We start from the raw sequence: 12,210 nt of genomic DNA, 5'->3' as shown, positions 1-12,210 counted from the left end.
CTTTCTACAAGTTGCCCTTCGACGAATTGCCCTGTTCGACGAATGGGCCGTCGACGAGTTGGCTATCGACGAGTTCGATTTCGACGAGTTCGCTTTCGACGATTTCGCCGGATCCCGTTGACCTTCTACTCTGCTACAGAACCTTAGATGCCTCGTTTGGGAAAATATGATGACTGAAAACCGGCATCGTCTCTCAGGCACGTGCGATCTTTTGAGGTTCTGATATAAAAAAGGTGCACTTAGATGCCAAGGTCACGAATCTGGAAAAAAAAATTACATCTCCACGTGGTGAATGATGTTGATTGGGGCGAAGCTCTGGTGGTGCTGATGATAGTGATTTTATTATTCATAGGTAATGCTGATGGTGCTGATTTTTTTTTATTGCTCATAGGTAGTGCTGAGTTCCGGGTTGCGTTTGGTAACCCCAGCTCTTGAGTTACTATCACATCTCAGAGCCCCCTACTCCTCCCGGAGTCGTGGCCGAGTGGTTAAGGCGGTGTACTAGAAATCCATTAAGGTCTCCCTGTACAGGTTCGAATCCTGCGACTGCGCAAGCATTTTTTTTCTTTTTTTAAGAAGAGAGATGAGATGGCAATTGACGTGAGCACGGACGCCGGACGGACAAGGATAGACCCTAAGGAGCTTCGCCCCTAAAAAATCTAATAGAAGAAAGTATCACCGCAAAACCGACCGATGCGGAGAAATGCCCGAAGGAAAAATCCATCAATGTAACGCTGTTTGGCAGTCAATGTTTTCTAGTGGACCGCTGACTGTGCCTGACTGTACGTCGAGCATGACTGATTGGCCAACAAGTTACTCTGACCTACAGTCAAACTCCAGTCAGACTCCGCTTGTCGGCTTTCTGATGGTTTCCTGGTGGCAGTCGGCCGCCGCGAAATGCCATCAGGATGGCTTGGTGGCGATTCTGACTGTACATCGATTGTCTCTGACTGTACGTCAAAAAGCTTTGACGTGCAGACAGACGTACGGTCCAAGGACGTAAAGTTCGTTCGTTATACCACTATTTCGTCAAATCTATGAATACAAAAAGTAATCTATGCACGAGAAAACGATTTCGGGACGTGAGCCCACAAAACCGCTGACGTTAGAGATATGACACGCAACGGACCGACAACCTTGATCAGAAGCCCGCCGAAGCGCCGAAGACGACACTTCGCCGACTTCGCTTCGCCCATAGAGACTTCGCCGAGCTTTCATGAACGATCGCTCTCGACTCGTTTTGTTTGCCCGCTTGCTTTAACCTTTCGATCCTGCTCGGGCTCTACAATGTCTTATGTTTTAGTAGAATTTCTACTCGACAAGACCCAGCCTGTTGTGAGTTTCGACGATGTAAGGGACTTTAGCGGTGTAGTTGAAGACGACAAGGTGTACCAGGTCTACTGGGCCGGGGACGCGCGAACAAAAGGATCGCTCTACGACGCGAAAGTACTCTACATGGCAGGTGAGTAGAACTGAAGTACGGCGAGTGATGTACGAGTGCTTTGCATAGCACGCTGACGACTTAACTGCATTTGTAGCCGAAGCATCTCGTATAAATTGAATAGTCAAAGCGAGTTTTCAAAGCGGAGGCGTAGCATAGTGGTTAAGATGCCCGGTTTGTATGCGAGTGGTCCCGGGTTCAATGCGCTGTGAACCAGCTTTTTTTTTTTTCTTTTTTTTTTTGAACATTTTGTTTTATTGAGGCATTTGACGATATTTATGAGTGCGTATAGCTTTACTCTTCTGTAAATGCTGCCCTTGTTGATGAAATTCCCTTGGCAGTGGCAGTCAGACGTCACCTGATGGACCATCAGATGACGTCTGATGGTCCATCACGTTCCACCAAGGCTGCTGACTGGCAGTCAGTGTCCCAAATTACGTACCTTGATGGAATTTTCAATAGGGTGCTCACCGCCCTCTTGATGAACGCGGTGGAAACTTACGTACGATTCTCGTTTTCGGAAACGGCATTCTTAGGTGTGTGAAGAATAGCAATATTCTTATTCATATTTTTTTTGTAGTAACTTGTGACCTCTGGTGTTGATGATGCCGAAGACTGTACGGTCGTGACACAATTTGGGGGATGTCCGTGATCATCCCATGCAGTGACAAAGATAGTTCGTTACTGTTGATGGAACTCAACATTGAGGCAATGCCTCATCGAAGGCCGTTTCATCGAACGCCGTTTTTCGAATGAATGGACTTTTCATCGAACGCCATTCTATCGTACGCCGTTTCATCGCATCGCTATGGGCCGTTTCATCGAATTTCTCTGTACCGAGTTTTGGGGAATAACAGTACTTTATAGATGTTTTACCTTGCATTGGTTAAGACTGAGGTAGTCACCTGTGAATTTGTTTTGAAGGTGTAGTCAAATTACTAGAAATAAAAATAATAGGTATAAAAAAATTAAAAAAAAATTGATATGCGACTTACTGAAAAGCTTACTCGTGTACGTGACTAAAACCATGACACCGCAGGTAAAGGGCCGACACTTAAACCACTAGCGTCTGTGCTGTTTTTTACGTGCAGTCTCGGGGTTTCAGTAGTGTGCAATTGAAACCAGCTCGTTGGGATCCGGACATTTCAGTGCAGGACGTTTCGGTATTCGCGACTCCAGCTCGACGCTCGCCCTCCCACGGCGGAAACGGGAAGCGCTCTAGTGAGGGTCCCCCGATTCTCCTGCTGAGTGGGCATGGCGGAACTGCTCGCGAAATGTCGTTCCCGAATGCAAACAACACTCTTCACTGCCCCAATGTAGCGCTGCAGCCGGTATGGGATTGTACCTTACTGGAGAGTTTTAGTATTGCGCATAGAAGCAAGCGCAAGCGGTGTGCGTTTGCGTTAGAGTTGCGTGCCCCACGTTGTGCGTGCGCCTCATCGCCATGCGCCATCGAAGACCGCGATTTCAGGCTCCGCGCACGCGCAGTGTGGAACGCGCAAAGCTAACGCAAACACACAGGGCTTGAGTTCGCTCGTATACGCAATATTAAAACTCACTACTGTTTCACCGGCTTCCAACGCCAACGAAACGTGCTGCAGTGAGCAGACGTGCAAGCAGGTAGGCGTTCCTTCGAACTGGAAAGGCTGAGATTGGCAAAACGACGGCGAGCAAATACAAAAGTAAATAAATGTTACGAAAAAACTAGTAATTAAAAAAAGCTTTTTTTTTAAACTTTTGGACATTTGGTCCGGAAGTATATTGGTGGCGACTTTGGACGTTTCGCCGATTGTCAAAAGTCGCGACTTTGATAGCACAATATACTTTACCCACAATTAATGTAATTTTACATGGATTTCTTACGTTAGCTAGAATGTTTTCATTGAGTTTAGTCTATTTTTATTTTATTTGTAACTAAAATGCAGCAATTGGAACCAGTGATGATAATTAGCACAGTTTTCATTGTCATATTTCTTCGCTCGTTTACAATTAGATCATAAGCAACAAATTATATTAGAGCTTGAAGAATTACTTATTCAAATATGTCAATTTTAGTATTATTATTATTAATACAAATCGCGGCAATGTATGCCTCTTAAAGAGGCACTCAAGTGGATTCTGAGATCGTCTATTTATTGTCATAACTCAATCTGCGGGCTCTAAGCATCCTAGAAATCCCAAAATTACATTCAAGGGCGGCCGATTTCCCTATTAAAAATCCAATCAAAGATCGCTGTTCTGCGCCTAGGCGCACGCCGTCAGGGGCGCTGTCGGACGGGAAGGCAGCAGGGAAGGGCGTGCGCCATCCAATCACGAGTGACGGCTTCCCGGCGGATTGATCCATCGAACCGGCGGAGTGATCTTCCGAATGTGCGCGTATTTGATGGATTCTCGTTGGGACTCATTTTGTTTACTTCGGGTCTTGCGTCGTGCGGAGATGGACCTGCCAAATCTAACACCGTTGGAGGTGGAAATTCTTCGGCGGACGGCAGATATCAGCTCAATCTCCTACGACGCCACTCCTACGCGCGACGCCGATGCCTCGAACGCGACGGACTCGGACGACAGTTCGCGATGCTGAATGTTGACACCGGAGGAAGACGAGGAACCCGACGACGCAACCCAGCGGCTTGGGAACACCAACTGGTAGGTGATGAGCTGTTTATTATACCTCTCATATGTATAGCTGATGCTGGTTTTCTGTTTTAAGGTGCCAATGCAGTTGCTGCGTGCCGATGGAAACCGTCGCAGAGTGTGTCTGCTGCCGTGACTACCCGGCCGCCGTTCGCAAGCAGCAGGGCCGGCAGAGCTGCGTGACAAGCCACCCGGATTTCGAGGGGCTGTGCCTCGATCCGGGTGTGCTACAGCTGGCCTTGTTGAACATGCGCCACTATGGTGAAAGAAACATGGGGGCAACCTCGAACGAGTGAGTACAACTTCGTGTTACCGGTCGCGAAACTTGCTGTTCTGGCTCGGCCCCCGTTTTTCTTGCGTACGCATTGAAGCGGCGTGATAGCTTTGAATAGAAATCATCATTAGCGTTCAACTGCTTTTGAATGTTTTTTGCTTCGCGTGTCTGCTTTTTTCTTGTTTGCCGTGCGTTTTTGGTTCCATGCCCATGCCTCCCAAGCCGCGGGCCAAGGATAAGGACGGCTAGCTTTATGACAGCGTCTATTCTCCCGGCAGCTGGGAGAATAATTTTTCGAAATTCTACCAACGATCGCCTCCCATTGGTTGTCTGAAATCATACAACTGCCGGTAGAATGCTGATTTTCTTGTTCTTCCAGCATCTCATGGAAACACGTTTCATGGACAACTTTTCCTGGACACGTATTGTCGACGCTGACGTTTCATCGACGCTCGTTACGCGAATTGCACGCTGTAGGGACACTTCATCGCGCGTGTATCCCTCGGGCCAGTGTTAAACCCCCCCTCTTCGCCTCCGCTTTCCCTTGGCGACAGTCAATGGTCCAATGGCAGTCAACTGCCGGTTGAATTTCGGGCAAATTATTCTTCTGGCTGCCGGGAGAATAGATGTTACGTGGCTTTATAGACTGACATGGAGTCAGAGTTGGACTACTGTCTCTCGTCGGTTCTTGAGGCTGCTCAAGTAGTCAGACATTGCAAGGAAAACGTAGTCAACTATTCAAACGCAAAAAAATACAAGGGGAGTCACACAGACGCCGGCAACATCGCATTTCAATGGTTTGTTTATGGGCAAAGGCGAGCTTCTTGCCCACACTCCATTGTGCATGCGCGGCGCCGGTGGCGTCTGCTAGGGGCGCTCCAGTTTGTTTATAAACATGAGTTGGTGTATTGTTAGTTGTGCCGATCATTTGTTTGTTTGCAAATACATCACATGCACAGCGAAAGGAAACATAAAAGAGAACCATAATATATGATGTTTTTTCCGGGGAAACAATCTCAAGAGAGGTGTAGATTTCAGAGTAGCGAGTATTGCTTATTACATCTGATTAGTCTGGTCATTGCCTCAGGTGTATGGCTGGTGGGTGTTCCTTACATTCAATAAATGTGGACATTGTTTCAGGCGCTTCCGGTTCGCTGCCTATAGGCAGTGTGTGCTTTGGCTGTGGCGGAGACTTGGACAGAAGAACAGGCGACCACTGCCCTCCTGCATGGTCAAGGCAATTAGAGGTCACTTTGCCAGCGACACCTACTCCGGGTTTCGGTACCCCTCCCTTTAAAAAAATAAAAGCGCTAAACAATGCATTGCCCAGCAGTCGTTCTTCGCCCAAATGTAATGTTAGGCGTAAGAAAAAGATGACAACTTATTTTTGTCCAGTTCAATGTCATTATCGATTTTCATGTTTCAGCGAGAACATTGGGAGTTTTCATTGGCTGCCATCTTCTTGGCGCCTTTGAGCACTTACTGCTATACTCCGTGTCACCTAACAACCGACTGCTGTGGATGCTACGAGCCATTGAGGCGAATCCAAGGCACTTTGAGAGTTTCCCATAACCTTTGAGAAAAAGCACGTTTTTTCAAGATAATTTTTTTTACCGACTTGACGGATTTTGTGAATAACACATTATTTTTGGAAAAATGCCACTAGATACAGACGAAGGGAAAGACTGGAGAACACGAGCATGGACAGATTGTTTTCATGTAAAGCCTAGCCAAGTGCTGTGTTCTCGGAGCCAAATTGGCTAGGAAGACTCGAACACTAAATAGGAATTCTTGCTCTTATTCCTGCAATGCACATACAAGTTACCCAGAAAAAAGGCATCTTTACTTGACATTCTTTTCAGCTAAAATTGGATCTTTTGCTAACACACAAAGGGGAGAGGTGGGGGGGTAGCCAAGTGTTGAGTGTGCATGTGTTGGCGTTTGCAACTGTTGCAGATGCCACTGTGTGTAACTGCACTTTCAGCATGCTCCTTGGAGCTTGGATAATCATGCAAAAGGTCGTGATAAAACAAGTCAGAGCATCAATTAGCAAGGTGTGTCAATACAATAGGTTGCTTTGCGAACAAGTCAATGATTGAAAGGAGACAGTGTAGCAGATTGGGGGGGGGGGACCGTGGTGTAGACTGGAAACAGTTTTTCCCTTTCCAAGTATGAATGGTGTTGAGGTTAGGTGTCCTTGTGCTGTCATGCACAGTTGCCCAAATTTAATTTTTACAGTTCCAGTCTACCTCCTGGATGAAAACCCCATTTATTAGAAACTAACGGGACAGCTGCTTTGCCAAGGCGCAGCCTCTTCAGGATGTCAGCGTGGGAGCACATGAAAAGAAAAGTCAATACTGTATTACGTTTGGGGGACATGGAAAAATGTGATGACAGTGAGTGTTTCTAAACTTGTTTTGGTGCATTAGAATACAAGGGTCAGACCAATTAACGGCGACAAAAAGATAGCACAAAGAACGCGCAACAATGAAGCAGCCAAGCCCATGCTGCCATTGGGAGAGTACAAAAGCCTATGGTCGCATGCAGGAAGTGATCAAACGTAGCAAAGAGCAGACGAATTTGTGAGCCATATTGCTTATAGTGCTTGGGGTTTCAGTACCGCAATTAGGAAAACATTGACAGCATACTAAGCTTGTGAATTTAGACTAGGATCCCTTGTAAAGAGCTGTATAAAATTGCAAGAGTTTACTGGTCACTACTTCCTTTGTGTTATTGATGAAACAATGCAGTAATTAGTGCCATGTAGGGCAAAATTATTAGGGTCACGATGATCTGCACTGTTTTAACCTATTTGCAAATAGTACATAATAAAGAAAAAGCTGCAGCACTGGCTTTTTCTGTTATGGTTCACGGTATCAAAGTTCCCCTGGCAGGTTTGGCACATCTGACTACATGGCAGCTCCCAGAACTTGAGCCTTCGTGTTGCTTTATCGGCTGGTCGATGATCCTGGAATCGAAACTTCATTATCACAATGGATCTCATCATCTTTGACAAATTACTGCAGTTACAACTGACGTTCTCATTACTGCAGGTCGGGCTCTCGTAACAGGATAAGGAGCGGGTCTGCAAGATCCCCCCTTCCGTGCGTGTTCGCTTGGCCGAGGCAGGTGTCCTGCGAAACGAAACGTGTTATCTCAGCCTGGAACTTGGCTTCACCTGGCAGGTGAAGGGGCCTTGGAAACTTACCATTGAGTGCATGGGTGACAGGAGGGATTTGAGGGGGTCCCTCATGGGGTAACTTGGCCGAACCGGGACCTCCTTGCCTCCACGAAGGCATCGTGAAGGCGGCATTCATGCGTGCCGGAAATATGCGTTTCTTGGCTATTGCTGCCTCATCGAGGGACGTGCACTGCTCGTTACTGGCCATCGCCTCCTGGACTAGCTTTCCGACGTACTCTGAAATTGAAGCATATGCATGATAACATTCCAAAACGCACGGAGCAAAGCTTCAGCCTGGATTTGGAGCCACACTTACCATACGTTGGATCCGTTCTCTTTTCTCGTGCTGTGGCATGTCCCTTCCGTGCCTTCGATGTGTTAACAATGCCTCCTAACGCCCGCTTGGCCGAGGCAGGTGTCCTGCAAAGGGAAACGTGTTGTCTCAGCCTGGAACTTGGCTTCACCTGGCAGGCGAAGGGGCCTTGGAAACTTACCATTGAATGCACGGGTGACAGGAGGGATTTGAGGAGGTCCCTCACGGGGTAACTTGGCCGAACCGGGACCTCCTTGCCTCCACGAGTTCCCTTTTGGAAGGCCTCGTGAAGGCGGCATTCATGGGTGCCGGAAAGATGCGTTTCTTGGCTATTGCTGCCTCATCAAGGGACGTGCACTGCTCGTTGCTGGCCATCACCTCCCGGACTAGCTTTCCAACGTACTCTGAAATTGAAGCATACGCATGATAACATTCCAATATGCACTGAGCAAAGCTTCTGCCTGGATTAGGAGCCACACTTACCATAAGTTGGATCCGTTTTCTTTTCACGTGCTGTGGCGCGTCCCTTCCGTGCCTTTGATGTGGTCACCGTGAAACATGGATCGCCCTGTTGCGTCACAGCTTGGCAGCGGTCCGAGTTTTCGTTGTAATGCAAGATTGCAAGTCGTGTCCTGCAGGATGGTGATATTTCAGTGAGAATGAAATGTGCCACCAAGAAGCACTGTACATTTTGGCCTACAAGCAGCCCACCCCGCATCATTGAATGGTTTTACAAAAATGTTTGTATATAAATCGCAGCCTGGTAGAAGTCCCCCCTTAGATATTTGTACTTGCGCCAAAACGGCATTGATAAGCCTGAACATACGCATCATGATAGAGATATATGTGCAAGCGGCAGTCAGTTGCAGTACTTCTTATAACAAATTTAAAAGGACACATAACCCCTGTGCTGAATATTTTTTCTTGGAAAAAGAAACATGCATATAGGCCGCAATGTTGTAAAACCAAAGGATTTTGAAAAGGACCAATCTCGAAAAGTTTTGCCATTGTGCAAAACAATGGCAAACCAACTCCTTGGTAATTCGGATGCTGTTATGTTTTGTAAATTTGGATCTTATCAACTTCTTGGTAATTCAGATGCTGTAATGTTTTGTAAATTTCGACACCGTTAATATGGGTACCAGAGTTTTCCGAGAAATATTTGAGATGTGGTCATCTGACAATTTTTCGGGGAGGGGGGAGGGGGCATGTTTGATTTGTGTAATAACCTTTGGTCCTTTTTCACCAATGTAGCAATGTTTTTTTGTTGATTTTATTGTCTTTTGCTGAGATTTTTATTTATGCCTTGTGCGATGGCCACCTCACAAATATGACGATGGGGGGCATTGTGTATTTGATAGATCGGTGACATCTCGTCCAGCGTTGGTAAAATATTGAGATGGATGATACATCATAGAGAAGGGCGGTCTGCTCGACGGGCGGGCAGCGTAACCACTGCTACCCACTCTAAGGAGAACCCTGATTGGATACGCTACTATATAGACAGCATTTTCTGGTATGAATTGGGCAATTACTTGCATTTGTCATTATTATGGAAAACTCTCACCATGAACGATTTTTGGGGGGTATGGGCATGCGAATATCAACGAGACATCACTGCACCTGACTTCCAGACAAAATATATTTCTGTAATTACCTTGCAAGCATGCCAGCCGGAGAAAATGCCTGGGACTTTGGGGCGAAATTTATGAGGACGCTGTGGAACGCCTCAAGGGCGTACGTCTGGCCATGGGGAGACATCTGGCCGACGTCCTTCAGGAGCCGCTTGTCCCCAGTGATTTTTTTTAGGTGGTCATAGGCCTGGGAGTCTGCAGATAGGACATGGTTTAGAATGAGCACCCTCAGTTGGGAGAACAAAAACCTACTAGAATCCATCCACTTTCTGGTGCTTTTTTGTATCTCGTTGTGCAGACACCTGGGATAGCTCCCGCCATGGCCCGTGTGTTCGTTGATGGCATGGTTCTGGAGACTGAGCCACACGTCGACGGTCAGTTTCCTGTCGCCCGCCCCAGCCTTGGCCGAATAGTAGAGGTGGTTGGTGGTCGCCTGCACCCACATTTGAAGTTCTTGGCAGCCGGCTCGTTTGCTTGCTGCCGCCATCTTTTTCTTCACACCTAAACATTAAAAAGCAATTTAATAAAATCCTGCAGCAGCTTCACTAGAAAATGTCACCTACATGAATAGGCTTTGACAATTGCTTACTTTTGGAGATGTGGCAAATGTCGAAGTAGTGGGCAATTCCGGGCTCCTGGGTCTCCATGTGCTTCCGTATGGCAGGGTGGCGATCAGTCCCCAAGGATCGGATGTGGATACCTGTGCCATTGAATTTCGTAGTACAAAATAATTATTGAGTATACAACGTTGAACAGTATGGAATCACTATGAATGTCGAAGAAAATATGAACATACATTTCTCCTTCAAAAATTACAACTGCTTGATGAGGCCTTCCTTTTCCATGTTGACACTGGCCATTGCTCGCTCTAAGAACAGAAGTGAGACACAAATCATTTGAATTGCGCATGACAGTGAAGTCACCAAATTATACTAAATTATAAAAGTGTACATAAAGAATCATAAAACCGTTGTGGTTGTTTTACTGCATGAACCACTCACCTCTCCTAGCTGAACCTGCACAGACTGGAGAATCTTGTTGATCTGTTGGACGTGAGCCGAGTATGTGAGGTACTTTGCAGAAAACCCAGGAGAATCGAACCGTCCATCGGCAGTAATATCAACTTCTTGACTGTCCAGCTGACTGATCAGCTCTTCTTGTTCTTGTAGCCATATCTATTCATGGAAATTAATGTTGCATTAGAAATTGTAAAAATCCGCTGACATAATTTATTATTTCACAGTATGCATAGGAAAAAATAAAATTAATTAGTTCACTTGCTGCACCACAAAAAAAATGTTAGGGTTTCTTTAACCTTGAAGCTACATTTGGGGACCATGGGCACCACAAGAAGACTTGAAATGGGTTAATTAGTCAGCTAATAAAGAAACATTCTAATTAACTTATTTAGGTTTTATTTTTGAGGGCATAATGTATTTGGAGAATTGATGCTCTACATCAGAGTACACCCGTGACATACATTTTCACTACAAATTTGTAGTGGTTGTTATGGTAAAACAAAAGTCGTCCTCATGCAGTACTTCAAAACTAAGCGGGCAAAGAGTGCCCATGATAACAATCTCTCCACCCCCCACCGGCCCTGGAAGTGAACATGGTTGCCATGGCAGACTCACACATCCGCTCTGCAGGCAACACAGGTGATATTTGCCCTCTTAGTTTCGGTTTGAAGTGTGTGCAAGGACTTTTGTCGCCCCCAGAACTCATAAATATAAAAAATAAAAGTTTGTTTGAGTGTTTTAGTCAAATAACTTACTAACCCATTTCACTTCATTTATGGTGGCGTCCATGGCCCCCACTTTAGCCCCAGGGTAAAAAGAATCCTAGCTCTCTTTTTTATAATTTGGTGCATCTAGAAACAAACACCTTCTATAGAATTATGAATCCAAAGCCTCGCTCAGAAATCAGCCTGAAAATTTTGTTTCTTCACGTAATGAGCTCGAATTACTACCAAAGCCGTTTTTAGTGGCGAATTTTACCTCTAGAAATTTCAAGACATAGCTCTCTTTCTGTGAAAAGTAAGAAACACATTCTTTACATTTAGTGCAAAAGCCGTCAACCAAGTTCCCTGACAGTGGCGCTTGTGGCGGCATTTCCTTATTGGTGCAACAAGCAGACGACACAAGCACATGCTTCCTGGATCTATCATGCGACGATGTATAAGCACAAGCCTCTGCCCACTTGTCAGCACTGAAAATGTAGAGAATGTTTGTTGAATGTTTCACAGGAAGGATGCTACACCTGGTAATGGGCTTGATTTGGGAGTATAAAAATACTATAATGTAGTTCCTTCAGAATGTTTCTCACCTTGTCCACTGCAGGGAACAGGAGGGCGTTCTGGTAGGTGTTGTACATCTGATCGCTCATCACCTCGACGTTCATGTGGCGGAGCATCCGAAGTGTGTTCGTCACTTGGGCTCCAGAGAAGACCTGGTGGCTTGTCAACAGAATGTTTCCTGCGCCTCTTCCATTGATGATGGGTTGGCTGCTCCACTTCCGCACGTGCTCGAGAGGGCAGATGCTGACCACTGTGATGAGCGTACCCTGGCTTGTGATGTCATTTTGGCAGGGTCTTGAGCACTCCTGGCATGTCCTGAAGAGTTCTCGCAGGCAGCTCTCAAAGACCAGGAACTGGCGTTCTTTTTCTGGTGCTGGTGGACTTGACGCAGTTTGTCCGTCACTGGAATGGGATTATGTAAAGCGTTTTTCACAAAT

At 46.2% G+C, this 12,210-nt stretch overlaps 1 long non-coding RNA gene across 1 annotated transcript; it reads right to left on the bottom strand.

The window, feature by feature from the left end:
- Nucleotides 1-7,205: 7,205 nt before the first annotated feature.
- Nucleotides 7,206-7,585, bottom strand: LOC120840266. Its single transcript, XR_005715499.3, has 3 exons — nt 7,558-7,585; nt 7,387-7,483; nt 7,206-7,317 (listed from the first exon to the last, which is right to left on the bottom strand). It is a non-coding gene; the product is annotated as an uncharacterized LOC120840266 (long non-coding RNA).
- Between the last annotated feature and the right edge of the window lie 4,625 nt (nt 7,586-12,210).

The sequence above is a fragment of the Ixodes scapularis genome, unplaced genomic scaffold, assembly GCF_016920785.2.
Source record: "Ixodes scapularis isolate PalLabHiFi unplaced genomic scaffold, ASM1692078v2 PGA_scaffold3__209_contigs__length_174095766, whole genome shotgun sequence".
NCBI classification, from domain to species: domain Eukaryota; kingdom Metazoa; phylum Arthropoda; class Arachnida; order Ixodida; family Ixodidae; genus Ixodes; species Ixodes scapularis.
This window is presented reverse-complemented; position numbering and strand designations above follow the sequence as displayed.